The sequence below is a fragment of the Lontra canadensis genome, unplaced genomic scaffold (genome assembly GCF_010015895.1).
Source record: "Lontra canadensis isolate GAN:19392208 unplaced genomic scaffold, GSC_riverotter_1.0 scaffold32, whole genome shotgun sequence".
Classification (NCBI taxonomy): domain Eukaryota; kingdom Metazoa; phylum Chordata; class Mammalia; order Carnivora; family Mustelidae; genus Lontra; species Lontra canadensis.
In genome coordinates, this window is record NW_022631026.1 from 4,394,738 (window position 1) to 4,411,285 (window position 16,548).

General features: G+C 47.4%; 1 protein-coding gene across 1 annotated transcript in view; it reads left to right on the plus strand.

The window, feature by feature from the left end:
* The first annotated feature begins 353 nt into the window (after positions 1–353).
* Positions 354–16,548, plus strand: part of RNF144A (ring finger protein 144A) — an 80,869-nt gene continuing 64,674 nt past the window's right edge. The window contains exon 1 of the mRNA XM_032866784.1: positions 354–372. The gene's annotated coding sequence lies outside the window, so the exon portion shown is untranslated. The remainder of the gene's footprint in view (positions 373–16,548) is intronic.

Here is a 16,548-nt window from a genome sequence, read left to right on the forward strand (position 1 = left end):
CTGAGAATTATCTGTGTGGGTGGATTTATCTGTTAACTTCTGGGTGGAATTGGGCTGTTAATACCACAGACCTCTCCAGTGAACCATGATACTTCTCAAATGTTTGATTCCATACAGTTTTTGGTGGGTCCGTCCATTGCCTTCCCTCCTGGCTTGGAGATGTGAGAGGCCGGTGCTGGCGTGGCTGAAGTCAGCCTCGTGGGTCTCGCTTCCTCCTCCTTCAACCTGTTCTCTGAGCTCCTGCGCTCTCCTCACGTTCCCCAGGTGCCCAGCCCTCTGCTGAGTCTGGCACGCTCGCGGTCCCCAGGGCTGGAGGGACCCCGGGATTTGGGCAGAAGACAGTTCCTCTCCTCCCCTCAGGACTTCTCGGAGGTAGTTTTGAAATTGGAAAATGAAGGCTTGAAAACCTTCATGTATGTCTTAGTAGAATCTCGGCCACTGGGGAGACTGTAACCCTGCCTGGGTAGATTTTTCTGTACCTCTTAAGCGACATCGTGTAAGCGATTACCTACTACACTGCTCCTGAATTAATTTTAAGGATGTTTCTCAACATATTATGTTCAGCTGTTAGAGTCATTAATATTTTATGAAGATTTCCACATGGGTCCTCATTTACTGCTTTTAACAAGCTGTGAGGTTGATCTTGCTGGTCTTGTTTGGTAGATCGGGAAACAGGTCTTGAAAATGAGTCCAGGGTCTCACTGATTTATTAATTCATGGAGAACCAGAGGGCTGTGCTCCTGGGCCCTGTTGCAACTCAGGACCCACAGTGAACACAACAGATGCAAACCCCCGCTCTCATGGGGATCCTAGTTTAGTGGGGATGTGAGTGGAGGATGGAGTGGGGGTGGGGACGGAGACAGACCACAGACAGCTGACAGGTGAAGAAGAGAATTACATGTTTTGTTACAAGGCCTGCATGTCGTGGAGAAAACAAAAAGCAGACCAAATTTAGGATGGTGGGTAGCTTGCAGTTTTAAAGGGAGTGGTTAGAAAGGTGTCATTAAAAAGCGGACATTTGAACATGGATTTAAGGAGTTGTGCTAACTAACCGCTTGGTGTCTGGGACAAGAGCACTGCAGTTAGGAGAAAAGCTGGTTGCAGAGGTTCCCTTGTGTCTTGGAGGAAGCAGGGTGGCTGGAGGGGAACCAGCAGAGGGACACGAGTTGGGGTGGGGGCTGGTCAGGAGGTGACAGGAAGCTCACGATGTGTAGCACTGCAGACATTGGGGAATTCTAGGTTTGATGATGGGAAATCAGTGCAGGGTATTAAACAGAGGAGAGACAGGCTCTGCGTTCCATTTTATTTTTATTTTTATTTTAAGATTTTATTTATTTCTCTGACAGAGGGAGCATAAGCAGGGTGAGTGGCAGAGGGGGTGGGACGAGGGACGCGATCCTAGGACCCTGGGATCATGACCTGAGCCAAATGCAGACACTTAACTGACTGAGCCACCCAGGTACCCTGCATCCATTTTGACAGAGTCACTCTGGCCTCTGTATTGATACAGGATGTAGGGGTGGAGGAGGAGGGTAGATGAAGAGACCATTTAGAGGTCAGTAGAGAAATCTGTTACAGTAATTCAGACAAGAGATAATGGTGGCTTGCCCTGCTGGTAGCAGTGCAAGTAGTGAAAAGTGGTCATATTCTGGTTAGTTTGAAGATAAAGTCCCTAAAATGTCCCAGGAGAATGGGTGTGGGGTGCAAGAGGAAGGGTCACATCTAAGCACGTCAGGGATTTCAGCTGCTGTAACTAGATTGAGTTGTCCCCCACTGAGACAGGAAGTCTGCGGAGAGGGAAAGCTGGGCTACAGGAACGTTGGAAGCTCAGTCTGAGACACTGAGAGGCTGTAAGACAGATGGTGAGTGGACAGCTCTGTACATTCCCCTAGTGAGGACTGTGATGGGAGCTGGGGCACAGTGGGAGTTTTGGGCCTGTGGATGGTATTTAAAGGAACACGATCAGATGAGATCCTAGGGAAAGGCGAGTTGTGAGGACTGGGCCCTGGGACATTTCTAGCTCTATGAAGAACGAGAGAGAAGGAAGAGGCAGCAAAGGAGACCAAGCAGGAGCCGCCAGAGATGTTGGAAGCCACATGAGATCATCTCAGAAGCAGGGAGTCAGAAGCTACGGTCCGGTGACATGAGGGCCGAGAGTTCTCTTGGGTCAGCGCCAGGCAGGTCATTGGTGGCTTTGGGAAGAACAGAAGAATGGCAGGTGGGTCTGGTGACTGCGGGAAGCAGAAGTGCCACTGGAGTGAGTTCAGAGGGAAGGACGGAGGGGAGGAGTTGGAGACATATTGTTGACAACCGTCGTGAGAAGCTTTGCCGCAAAGGGAGCAGAATATGGGGCGGTGTCTGGGTAAATAAGGCCGAGAGCATTAATTTTTGGTTGGAAGCATTAACATTATACTTACAGGCTGGTGGCAAGTTAGTAGAGAGCAGAAGATTGATAATGTAGGACGGGGGCTGTTTCAGTCATTTCTTGAGCAGGCGAGAGGTGCGTCTGTGTACAAGCAGTTCTTGCTTCAAGAGGCCTGCAGGTAAGTGGGGGGAGGGTAGGCTAGTGACAGATATGTGGGGACCCAGGTATGGTGCTCACTCAGTAGTTTTCCTCTGATTGCTTCTATTTTCTTTGCAAAATAAGAAACAAGGTGGCCAGCGGAGGCAGCCATGGTGGAGGAGGGGTTGCGAGTTTGGGGAGACCAGGGAAGGAATGACAAGTCCTCTAGAAAGAGTGTTCACGTGGTAGCATTGGGAGTACCCCTGAAGCAAGACCCCAGTCAGGGAGATTGTGTGTTTCCTTAGCTCAGCTGGGGAGCAGAGGCACCCAGTAGGTCAAGAGTCGAATTCTTGTTTGGCCGAGCAGAGGGTGCAGAGTGAGAGGGTGACCTGAGTCGACCGTGTCTGCAGGAGAGAGATACGCCTGCAGAGCTGCAGATGGTGACGCAGAGGGGTGGCGAGGAAGAGCCCGGGCTGGACGGACGATGGGTGGAGGGGGCACAGAGGAGGGTCAACGCTATCCAGTTCGGGCACCTGGTGGGACTGGGTGAGGGACATCGGAGCTGGGCTGCAGCTGTGCAGGGAACCAGGGATCCGGGGCCTTGGCAGGTGCCTAAACTCCACTGTTCCTCCCTTCGAGGCCTGGCTCCCACTGCCTGACTTCCCAGGGCCTACCCCCGCCATCCTGCAAACCCCGATGGGCAAGCCCATGTAGCTGTCTGGCCCCCGGAGCGGGGCTGGGAGCACACGGCCAGCAGCACGATGCTTCGTGCAGGCAGAGGCAGGTGTGGGGAGGTGGGCAGGACTTCAGCACCCTGGAAAGAAAGAGGAAATGCGGACGTTGACATTTACAGCTGCTTCTTCCCCTTCCTCACGTGCCTTGGAGACTGTGTGCTTGCCAACCTTTTGCTTTTTAACCTAAAGTTGAGCTTTTTCGGGTGGTGGCATCTTTCTGAGCAGTGCGTGTACCGGCGCGGAGATGGAGAGCAGGTCCACAGGTGTGAGGGAGGCAGGGAAGCTCCCTGGGGAAAATGCATTGGGGCCGGGTGGACTGGCCTGTTTTCCTGCCCACACCCACCTCCCAGGACGTTCTGTTTGCGAGTCTGTCTCCAGCAAATTCCAGGAGCGGTGAAATGGCTTCAGAATCACAAAAGAGCCACGTTGAAGAGGCCAAAATACCAGAACATGGCATTCCAGCCCAAGCAGAGAGCTATTTTTAAATGTTTAGGATTTAGAAAGAGAAACAGTCTTCATGGAATACGAACCACCCCCCAGTTCACACTTTGGGGATTGAAGTAGCTAAATCTGAAAGATAATTCTGGTTTGCTTTTCTCATCAAGTGGAGAATGTCATTGGTGAAAAAAGATGTCTTGGGCTGAGCAGCTGTGGCCTGGCCTTGGCCGTGAGCCAGCACCAGGAAGGGCCCACCCTGAAGCCCCCCGTTAGCTCTGCTCTGGGCTAGTGAAGCTTTAGGGCAAAGGTCCTTTGAAACACTAACTAGCAGCAAAAACATCAGTAGTGCTCTCGGTTTCAGAGTGGCTGCGGGGGTTAAACGGGCGGTATTTTTAGAAATGAGAACAGTTAGAGATGCTGTTGTGAGTTTCCATAGCTGAAGGCTCTGTTCAGATAAATCCTAACAAGCACATTTTCCGTGTGTAACTCAGTTGCCATTTCTTTTTATTTATTTTTGTCTCTTTTCTGTTTGTGGGAGAGCTTTGGGCAGCTTTGGTCCCTGGGCTGCTCTGCCGGCCGGCAGGTGTGAGGCTGGGCTTGGCCTCCACAAGCACTGGGTTTCCACCTGCTGGGTTGGAGGGTGCGAGCGGCAGAGAGAGAGAGAGAGAGAGAGAGAGAGAGCACATGGCCCTGGGACTGCAGGCCTCTCTGGACGGGTCATCCTCTCACCTCCGTGGGCATCGGTCACATGCAAGGCCGCACGTGGGGCTGGGAGGGACCGGGGAGGTCAGGTGTTTCGCTTTAATGTTTCTCTTCGACTGATGTTAACAAGCTGACCGCGTAGAGCTCCAGTTTCCAAAACGGAGGCGATGAGGAGTGGGTGCTGAGGCCGGGAAGATGCCGGGAACTGAGACCCTGTGCATGGCTCTGGGGCGGGGGTGGGGACGGAGAGAGAGGACAGAGGTCTCCGCAGCCACCTGTGCTGGACCCTGCATATTGGGAGTCAGAATCAATCCATGGCTGATGGAGAGCCACTAAAATTTGTGAACGGTAATGACAGTATTAAAAAGAAAAAAAGTGTTCTGGGCAGATTCATTGGGGGCCATTGTGCTTCTGATATGAAGAGAAGATTGGAAGCAGTGAAAAGAGTCAGATGGGAAAGTTGGATCACGTGACCTAACAAAATCCAGGGACTTCCCCCCGATTTTAAAAGTGTAGTAGTTTCGGGGCACCTGGGTGGCTCAGTGGGTTAAGCCTCTGCCTTCGGCGAGCCCCACATCGGGCTCTCTGCTCGGCAGGGAGCCTGCTTCCCCCTTTCTCTGCCTGCCTCTCTGTCTACTTGTGATCTCTCTCTGTCAAATAAATAAATAAAATCTTTAAAATATATATATATATATATATATATAGATAGATAGTAGTTTTTTTGGTTATTCCTAAAAGCCTAACAACAGAGCTTCATAGACTCCTGCATATACAAAGTTACCAAAGAAATCTCATGCCTTCTCCTGTACTTGGAGTTGCATAAATAACTTATGACCTTAGCTACATTTAACATTGCTTGATTAAATATCAATGAGGAAACCATTAGTATTGGGTCATTATAATTTATTGTCAAATGGATAACATAATTCAATTACCTCAACTCATTTTCATTCTGACTTTACTGATTTTAATAATTGATTTTACGAGTGTGTTCCATAATTTATTTCTCGTATTTTAAAAAGTGTCTATCTATCTATCAACACATTTGAATTTAATACGAAGGTGATAGAAAGGGCATCTCATTGGCTGACTGGTTTGGCAGTGAAAAGGATCTTTGTCTCTTAAGTTATTAGAACAAACTAAAAATGCAAGTAATAAGCACAAACATGTAATTGAAGCATTGTTATAATAGAGTCATGCCCTGAAATATTTTATATGGAAACGCACATTAAAATTTATATTTTTTCAGATTCTTTCTGGGTATGTTGGTTGAAACAAGGTGCCGCAGGAGAAAAAGTAATGAGTATGATTAAAGCGTTTCTATAGCCTTAGTCCACTGTATTGATGTACTTCCCAGAAATTGGGCCTTGCATGACTGATGTCTTGGTAATTTGTTTTCTCACAGATCAGGTGGCTTCCCAAGGTTTTCTTTTGTAGGAAGATCCAGTGATTAAATTATTGGTGGATCACTAAAGCTAGTTTTTATTTGATTATTAGGTGATTTTTGGCATATATGTGGAAGAAGTTTCACTTCTTTAGACACATGATCCATTCACATATATGTACTTAGGAACAAAATGATCTTGAACTGGTGCTTTGTGGGAGTCCTGTTAGGAACCATGCCCAGCTAGGGGAGCGGCCATAGGTACTGAAATCCAATGCATTATTTGCAGAGTTTAGGACTATCACTGTGGATACCATGGATGGGCAGGGTTGGTGTGTAGGCAAGGAGGGGTGCCAGTGGGCTTTGGGGATCTATCCCTGGAAGTGTAGGCCATGCAATATGGCCACCCAGTACCATGCAGTTTTGTCCTGGGTCCTCTTTATGCAGCACTGTGGTGTGAGTTGGAGAGAGCACCAGAGAATATAACCTTCTCAACCCCCCAGCAAGGAGATCAAAGGCAATGTGGGGTTTTGAAAAATCGGAATGGGGAACATTTTGTGATTTCTCCACTGTATGAGTAAGTGAATGTGAGGTTCCACCAGAAACAGGGTGTTTTGTGTATAAATTATTTCAAGATGGGGAAAAATCATATTTCATAATCTTTGAAGAGGGTGCTAGCCTAAAGAAAACATTTCACAAAACTCTTTTCTTTTGTAAAGGAATCAAGAAGTTTTCTGTAGAACAGAGAATAAATCAAAAGTGCATGCTCTGAGCAAGATTCTTGTTCCATTAGCAGACAGGACATGAAGGATGTCCTCTGTACTAAGGATCATGACATCGCGGATGTTAAGAGCTGGTGCCGGTGTTGAATTTGGACCTCTGTAGCCCAGAGCTGCATATCTGGTGGTGGAGATGGAGGCAGGGGAGGGTGTGGGTATCTTCCAATATTTCCATTCAGAGATCTGGCCACCAGCTCAGATAGACCATCCCTGTTCTCTTTAAATTCAGAGCTGGCGAGTCAACAGTGGGCTTTCTGAATCCATCCAGGATCCGTCCTTGCTCTTAACCTCAGACTTTGCACTTTGAAAGTTTACCAGCTCAGCTGGTTCCTTAATTTTTAAATAAGTACACACACATAGTAAAATCATGAAAGTAAAACTACAAAGAAGATATTAAATACCAATTTAAATGGTCTCTTTGATTTCCCCAGAGAAAACCAGTATTTTTTTTTGTTTACTCATCTAGAAAAATGTAGTACTCATAAAAAGATACTCTTTTGATCTTTATCTTTTAACGCTTGATTTATTAACTTTAGAGAGAGTGCATAAGCAAGCAAGTGGCAGGGGTGGGGTGAGGAGGGGCAGAGGGAGATGGAGAGACAGAATCGCAAGCAGACTCCTTGCTGAGTGCAGAGCCTAAAGACACTGGGCTGTACCCAGGACCCTGAGATCATGACCTGAGCTGATATAGAGAGTTGGCTGCTTAACCAACTGAGCCACCAAGCGCCCCAAAAGATACCTTTTTAAATGTAAACCGGTAAGCCATTGGAACCCTTCCAAAGAGGGCTTTTAAGGAAGCGTCAAGTAGGATGTGATACACAGATGTCCTCACGTGTGCGAGTTACCGGGCACATGTAGGGAACGTCCTGCGTCCTATGCAAAGATGTCAATACCGTGGCATCCTATGAAGAACGCTCCTCCCCCGTCTGTCCACCCTGCCCCCCCCCCACCTTCTAACCCTCCCTTGAGAGTCTGGGATGTGTGTATCCCGCTAAACCCTGTAGAATTTGACTCTGAGAAATGGGCTCCCGCTGTGAGGAGACCTGTCTGCTCAGTGCTCTGTTTCTGTGGTTTCACTGTGTGGTTCTCTGTGGCTGAATTTATTCAACCTCCCATTCTGGGTACCAAACAGTGTCGACTCCCAGCAATCCATGCGTCTTTCTGCCAGGGGGAGTTGGGTGATTTCACTGTCTGGCCTAGAACATTCTGCTGTTGATATTTGGGCCCAGGTCTTTGCATTTTTTTCTTGATTATATAGTTAGGAGGAGCTTCTGGGCCTGAAGAAAGGCTAATTCATGACCAACTTCAGGAGAAAATGCAGTGATTTGAGAAGTGATTTTACCCGTTTGCGTCATCGTCAGCACTAAATAGGTTTCTTGGAAGATCCCTGCCTGTCGTATCCCATCGCTTGTGTTTGTGGGCTCCTTAAGTTCTGCCCAGCTCATAGTCGAGTGAGCGGAAGGTGCCCGGGGCACAGAGCTTTCTGCACGCTTAATCACCACCTGTTTCCTCTTTGTAAAAAGACTGTTCCTCTCTTTGGTCTCATTTTTTTGGATTGGGTATGTTCTTCTCATTGAAAACATCCTTAATATATTCTGGAGAGTAATGTACGTTTCATGTGTTAAACTACTACCTCCCCATTTGCGCCATGTATTTTTACAAGGTGTGTCTTTTGATGAATAGACATTCTGGATTTTGGCATATTTGATAAAGTGCCAACCTTGCCCGTTTATCTTTGGGGCCTTTCATTTAAGACGCTCTTCTGTATCTTGAGGTTGGAAGTTACTTCTATATTTTCCTGTGCCAGCTTTAACATTATGTGGAGTTAATTTTGGTGTGTGATGTAAGAATCCAATATGATCTTTATCCATAGAAAAAATAATGTACCAAGAACCATTTATTGAGTAATACGTTCTTCCCATTGATCTGAAATACACATTCCGTCGTGCATTCTGGTTTCCATATGTGCACAGGTTTCTTCCCGGGTCTTCTGTATTTACGTGTTTATTCATTTGCCCACCTCTGTATCAGTGCAGCATGCTCTTTTTTTTTTTTTTTAAGATTTAATTTATTTATTTGTTTGTTTGTCAGAAAGAGAGAGAGAAAAAGCACACAAGCGGGCAGAGAGGCAGGCAGAGGCAGAGAGAGAGGCAGGCTCCCTGCCAGGCAAGGAGCCCCATGCGGGACTCAATCCCAGGACCCTGGGATTATGACCTGATCTGAAGGCAGCGGCTTAACCCACTGAGCCACCCAGGCCCCTGCAGCATGCTCTTTTTTAAAAAAATTATTTTATTTCACTTATTTACTTGAGACACAGAGGGACAGAGTGTGCGCATGAGTGGGGGGAGGGGCAGAGGAAGAAGCAGACTCCCCGCTGAGCTGGGAGCCTGGGGCAGGGCTTGATCCCATGACTTTGAAATCATGACCTGAGCCGAAGGCACGTGCTTAACTGACCAAGTCACCCAGGTGCCCCATCATTCTCTTAATTATTGTAGCCTCTACTAAGACTTGAGATTTGGTCCCCTCACCTTTTTTCCTCTTATTGAGTGATGTTTGGCTGTACTCAGACCTTTGCTGTTCTGGAGAAATTTTAAAGTTAATTTATGAAACAACAGGACAGCCATTGTTAACAGTAAAACCTTTTGGGTGTTGCTTGAATTGCATTAGTTCTGTATGTCAGTTTATAAAGAATTTAGGGTTTTTTTTATATATATACTGAGTCTTATTCATGAACATTGTATCTATCACTGTCTTTACATTTGTCTTCACAGATTTTTTTTTGGTAGTTTTATGCTTCTCTGTAGCTAGGTCTTCCGTCTTCTGTATTCCTCTAGGTACATACATTTTGTATGTGTTTGGTCCTAGGCTCCTTAGTCTGGGCTGCTTTTCCATCTTTGCTGGAGGATAAACATGTAGTTGACATTTGTACGTTGATCTTGCATTTAGCCGTTTTACTAAGCCTTCAGTATTTCTAATATTTTGTCCATAGATCTTCATATACAGAAAGTCGTATGTGACTAAATATTGTTTATTCCTTTTCAATTCTCCTCTTTTCTTGTTTTCCTGTCTGAGTTTGGCCCCTTAATACAGTGTTGCATTGATATAATAGAAGATGTCTTTTCCTTGTTCCTGATTTTTTTTTTTTAAGGAATGTTCTACGTTAATTAAAAATTATGTTATTGTTGCTTTTTTTTTTTAATGTTTCTTATTAGGTTAAGGAAGTTCCCGTATGCTTCTGTTTCGCAGAGCTGTGTTTTATGTTCTTAATCATAAATGCATATTGAGTTTTAACAAAGGTTGTTCTGCATCTGTTAGGATGACCGTGTGGTTTCCACCGTTTTCCTCTTACTGTGCTGTATTACAGGTGTTATTCCAATGGCAAAGTCTCTCATACTCCTAAGGTAAATCCAGCTCGTTCAACTTTATGGCTTTTCTCCCCTAAATACAATTCTGATACACATCTGGATTCTCTTTGGTCTTACTTTGTTTAATTTTTTTTTCTTTACTCATGAGTGAGTCTGCCTATATTTTTGCTTACTCTAACTGCTTTTGTCTGATTGTGAAAGACTTTTTTTTTTCTTTTGTATCTATTCCTTGCAATATGTTGTGTATGATTTGAATTATCTGCTCTTGAAATTTCGGTTGCACTCAACTGAAAACAAGACCTAGTGCTTCCCTTGTTGGGAGATTTCTATCTGCTTAATTTTTTTTTCAAGGCTTATAACATTATTTGAAGTCCTTTCATCTTTTTAAAAGATTTTGTTTATTTATTTTTGTGAGAGAGAGTGAAAGGGAGAGAGAGCACAAGCACCACGCAGAGTGTTGTGGGGAGGGGAGAAGCAGATTCCCTGCTGAGCAAGGAGCCTGATGCAGGGACCAAATCCGAGGACCCCAGGATCATGACCTGAGCTGAAGGCAGAGGCTTATCCGACTGAGCCATCCAGGCTCTCTGAACTCCTTTCTTTTTGAGACAGTTTTCTTAAATTATATTTTTCTAGGAGTCTATTTAATATTCCCTTTTTCAAGTTAAAATCAGTGCAAAATTACTCATTGAATTTTAAGTCTCTGCTATTTAGGTTTCATTACATACATAGTTTCTTTTCTTTTTTTTCTTGACCAACTTGCCAAAGAGTGTACATTTTATTATTATTTTCAAAGAAAAAACACTTTTGGCTTTGTTGATTCTCTTTAGATTTATTTGTGTTTTATTTTCATTTTTATCTGTAATGGGTCTTCCCTTCTACTATGTGTTTATTCTGTAGTTGCTTTCCTAACTTCTTAAGCCTCAGACAACTCAATCCCGTTTAGGCTTCTTTTCTAATAGAGGCATTAAGATAATCAGTTTGCCTCTCACTACTGCTTTAATGGCATCTCAACTTTGGTTAAATGATATTCTTATCATTGTTCTGTACTTTCTTCTGAACCCGTGAGTTATGAAGTCTTTTACAGTTCTCACATCTGGGGACTCTTTACATCATTGATGTCTGTCTTGACTGCACTGAGTGCAGAATGCCTGGTCCTTGTGATACCATGATTTGAAATTTGCTGGGTCATTTTTTTTTTTTTTAATGCCCCGTGTGGTCTCAGGTTTTGTAAGTTCTGTATAGTTTCGAGAAGTTTGTGAATTCTCACTTTGTTGATTATGAGGTTTACATATTTATTAAATTTACATTGATAGTGCTTTTTATATCTCCCATATTTTTACAAATTTTGTATGTTTGTTGTATTATGTAATATCTAATGAATTTCCCCTCTGATGGTGTAGTTGACATTTTTTCAGTGACTCTATCAATTTCTCTTTTTATGTTTTGAAGCTATTCGATGTATACAAATATAGAATTTGTATAGCACCATAATGAAGTGGACCTTTTGTTGTTATGTAGTTGCTTTCTTTTTTCTAGTTATGCTTTTTGGCTTAAATGCTAATTTTTCTGATAGCTTTTTTTTGGTTAGCACTTCCCTGGATCACTTTTTTCTGCCCTTTGACTTCCAATCTTTCCAATTTCTTAAGGTTTTCTGCATCTGCCTCTCGTTACAGTTCAGTTTTATCATTTTTTTTTTCCTTTTGGCTATCAATTTCATAACCCATCTATTTCTTATGAGCTTTAATATATTTGGATTTCATCTCCCAAGTTATTTTATACTATTTTCTTTCTTCCTTTTATTTATTTGTTTATTTTTATTTATTTTTTTAAATATTTTGTTTATTTATTTGACAGAGAGAGAGAGAGATCACAAGTAGGCAGATAGGCAGGCAGAGAGAAAGGGGAGGAAGCAGGCTTCCCGCTGCACAGAGAGCCTGATGCGGGACTCCATCCCAGGACCCTGGGATCATGACCTGAACTGAAGGCAGAGGCTTAACCCACTGAGCCACCCAGGCACCCCTCTTCCTTTTTTTTAAAATGCATGTTCATTTCTTTATAATCTTATTGTAATTTTTTCCTTTTATAATTGGACAGTTACACATTCTATTCCTTTTCTCCTAGTGGATGCTGCTGAAATTTTACCATATAATATACATAAAGTCTAAGACAAATATTGTAAATCCTTGGTTTTTAAAATACGCAAAGCTATAGAACTCTGTGGTTGACTCAAATTTATAAGCTATGTGTGCTTTTTCTTAGTTCAATATTTTAACTGGGCTTTTGTTATTTTCCAGTGTGAGGGAACTTTATAGGATATAATTCATCCTACTGAGAGGAGTAGCTATCTCCCCTTTTTGTTTTAAGGTCATTACATCTTTGTTGCTACTAGAGGTGTGGTCTCCTGAGTCCTAGACCCATTTCTGTATTGGGAGTATCCCGGAGGGTGCTAAGCCTTCAGTCAGGAAGGCGCTGGTGCCTCCGTGCAGACTGTCAGTGGAGAGTGTGCGAGTATTACTGTGAAGACCTGTTCGTCGGTCAGTTTGGACTGAGTGAATGATGCAGGTCCAACCTGTATGCAAGTAGAGAAGCTCCTTCCTCCATTAATATCCATCCATAAACATAAAGAAAGGACAGGACATTTTCAAAACTAGTTATTTTCAACAAGGTATTATAGAGTTTTTAGTTCTATAATTTCATTTTACTTTTATTTTCTATAGTGTATCAACATGTATATAAGGGGGCTCACACCATGACCAGGCACAAAAGAAAAGGCCGATAGTATATATAGATTTTTAAAAAAGAAACCTCTTTGTCCCATGTTTTTCTGAGGGACTTGAACTTCTGAGACCCACCAGGGTTTCATTTTCCAATGTGTTTGTTAGGTCTGTGGCACTGTGCCAGACCCTGTTAGGGGCTATCAGATGGGCCTTTCCTCCTGAATGTTTCCCTGTATGGCAATACCCGTGTGTCTGGATGTAACCTCGTAGAACCTTCAGCTCAAAGGAAATCATGGAGCTCTGTGCTACAGCAGTTTCCAGAATTATTTTGGGGAGGTGGTGGTGCGGTGGCCCTTTCTTCAAATAAGTCTCACGGTAGGCCAAGGTCTTAAAAATAAATGGAATAAAAGTCAGAGCCTACTCAGACTGGAACAAATTTGGGGCACCTGACCCTGCACTAGCTAAGGCTTCCTACCCTGTCCTCTGGTCGAGCTGGGGAGCTGCAGAGCCCACCAACACTCCTGTGCCTTTAACCCCTCCCTCTAACGGAAGAGAAACCAGGAGCTCCAAGGGGGTCACGGCTCGGCTGGTGGCCGGAGCAGAGTTCACGTCTACACGGCTCCTTCTGGGCTCTGCCACCACCAGCTCATTCCTACAACCAGCTAGTGTGGCTGCTCCCTGTGGAGCCAACCAGGACTTGAGGTCACATTTCCACCATGAATGACTTCTTCAATGCAAGCTTCTGTCTGTCCTGCCCTTTTGCTTGGGGAACCCCAGGTTTCCAGCCAGACTTGCCGCATCTCCTCAACCCTAGCCCTGGGCCTGCCGTGGGCTTCCCAGGGAGACCGCCAGCTCGGCAAGCAGCCTGCGGAGTGTCCCATAGCGGGGACTCATCTCGTCCCTGTCTTATGTCTGCTTCAGGCTCTCATTTGTCTTCTCACTGCTGGCCACAGAGGGACCGGTTTTTTCAAACAGACAGGCCACATGCTATTTCCGTGCTGTGACTTTCCAGGGCTCCTTCCTGGCCACCTCTCCAACCGCACGCGGGAACAGGCTGTGTTTGCAGCTATAATGGGCACACTAAATACCGGTTAAATTCCGAGTACGCGATCCCTGCAGCTCCTTTCTCCAAAAGTAGCTGTAAAAATACCACAGAGCGGTGGGTGCTCCGAGGCCATGGACAGTGAGGTGGTCCCTGCAAGCCTTGTTACGGTTCATGGATGTTCCAGGAGAGCCCAGAGAATACATGAAGGGGCTCTGATTCCTAGAAAACTGTGTCTGGTACCACCGAGTCTCGGCTGCCCGCTGGCTGATTGCGAGTTTCTGTTTTCCTGAGGCAAGACACGCAGGCAGAGCTGTTTATTTTTCTGTAAAGTCCCTGAGGACAACACCTTCCGTAACTGTCCCCGTGTCCCCCGTGTGCCCGTGTGTGGCGCGCGCGTGTACCTGGCACGAGCCGTAGTCGGAGGTGTTCAGAGCCTCCCGCCTCCCCGCTGTCGTCCGAGGGCCTCCGGTGTTCTCCCCACCCCGTGCACGCAGTGTCTCACCGTCCCCGTGACCACCCGGACAGGTGGCGGCACGACGCTTGCGGTCAGGAGGGGACGGAGTGTCCGAGAGCTCCGGAGCCTGGCGTGCTGTTGACTCTGGAGTCCAGGTCTGCTGGGTTTCACAGAGATACGAGCTCCGTTTCTCCGCTGTCTCCAGGGAGGTCCCCAGAGCTGCTGTGTTCGGATCTCGGGGCATCTGGGGCCAGTGTGCGGCCCCACTCAGCATGTCACTTCTGGAAGGCTCGGTCATGTGTCTTCCACTCCCTTGCTTACTATCAGATAGCGTCCACGTGCTATAGAAGACTTGGAGGCCGTTTCCACATTATTGCTGGTTTCTCCGCCCTCAGGCTCTGGAGTGATTGGTCTAAAATGACAAACATGAAGACACTCTGTTCAGAACTCCATCCGTGGCTCCCGGGGCCTCGGCGGCCCAGTTCAGACTCTGCGCCTGGCCTGGCTGTGGTCTCATACTCTCAGGGCCTGGTGACCTCCGGCTGGAGTGCAGGGAGGGCTTTTCACGGCTTCCTCCCTCCCCTCAGTAAGGCGCCTGCAGGAAGCTTGTGCTGGGACGAGTCTGGTGCGAAAGCCCCTTCTCTGTCCCTGAGTTTGCTTCTGTGGCAGCCCCCCACCCCCCCGGCCTTACCCTGTGCCTGGGTGCGGAGGTCACGGATCTGCTCGACGGCGACTGTGCTGTGAGCTCAGCGAGGAAGGCCTTGCGTCTGCAGGGCTTTGAGAGAGCCCCTGGAGGTCAGACACACATGGGAGTGTTGCTGAGTGAAGGAGCAGCCGGGACGCAAGCCCCATTTGTGTCCCCTTGTAACTGCGATGCTGTGACCGCCGGCGGGGGGCGGGCCGGTTTGCTTGCCGCGGCGCGCGTGGTCCTGGCCCCACATGCCTGATGCACGGGGTGCCCTGGAGTCCGCAGGGGTGGTGCTCCTGTGCTGTCGATCACGTGCTCTTCCAGGGAGCTTTGCGAGTAACACTGTCCTGTCTCTAAGTACTGAGACTGTTTGGGGCTTCTGGTCTGGGCATCTTCTGAGACCCTAGAGCACCCCTAAGGGTATAATCGGAGAACCAGCCCTGCAAAGGCCTGAAGTAGAAGACATGTCCTGTGTGCTGTACGCCTTCCTCAGTCTCTGAACCCGACAACCCCTTGTCGGTGCTGTGGGCGTCTCGGCCCCCCACCCCACCCCGTTCAGCCCGGTCCCAGTGTGTCTGGGTTTTAGCAGCCTGGTACTGGGCTCTCAGGGTGTGGAGGCTGCTGCCGAGGCCCTCTGATCCAGGATGAGCCCCGTGAGGCCTTAACAGACTGCAGTGGGTGGTTAGGATGGAGGGAACGTATGGACCGCCGCAGGGCTCCTGTCACGTTCTGCGAGGTGACAGATGGAAGGTGGTCATGTGCGCCTCCCGTGGGGTGCTGGAACCGGTCCCGCTGAGCCTCGCCCCAGCCTTCCCTTTGCGTCCTCACTCCTCCGACCTGCTGCTCCCCTCGCAAGGCTGGCCAGAGGTCCAGAGAGTCAAAGGGCTGTTTCACGACAAAGCTTGCTGGCTTGCTAACTTCTGCAACAGAGACAGCCCAGACAAACGGACAGAAGAGAGGACAAGCCCGCCTTGCTTTTTCCCCACCCCTCTAGCTATCACCTGGTTTGGAAGGAAAGAAAAGTTTTAGTAGAGCAGCCTGTTAAAGAGAAAGTTCCAGGCCCAAGCGTCCAGTTGTGTGTGCTGGAGAGAGTGTACATCTGGAGAGAGTGACCCGTGTGACACCCCCTCAGGAGCCCGTGGCTGTTGGAGCAGCAGGTGCTCTGGGAAGTGGCAGAAGACAGCCATGACCTGCGCCTTCAGCCGCCACGCAGCTGACCCTTTCCTGAATCACAGGGGCACGATCGTGGCGCTTTGATGTGGATCTTCTGTGCCAGGCCACAGCCTTATTGTCCACTATTCTGGGAGCGACCCTGTGACCATAATTGACTTCCCAAAGGATCCTTCCCAGTAGGGCAGTGGTTCCTGGGAATGTGGGCAGGGGGACGTGCAGGGCAGGGCCTGGTACAGGGTCACTGATAGCGGTTCTCCGTTTCTGCTGCATGTGCCCAAGGACACTGAAGTCAGAGACACACGCGTGCTGTGTGCTCCTTGCCTGCCTCGTGTGCTTGGCAGGGGAGGCGGCGTCACCTGAGGGCGAGGCTGTGCTTGGCTGTGGGGTTGCCGTCCGGGTTTCAGACCCGCGCAGGCCGCACGCTCACAGAACGCTCCTGTTTTGGCAGCCGAACATTCTCTTCCTCTTGTTTCCAAACCCCCTAGGGCGTGTGGTGTGAACTGGGGTAGAGGACCCAGAACCCTGTTCTCTGCCCCCTGAGGCCGCGTGGTGCAGGGCCTGGGTCT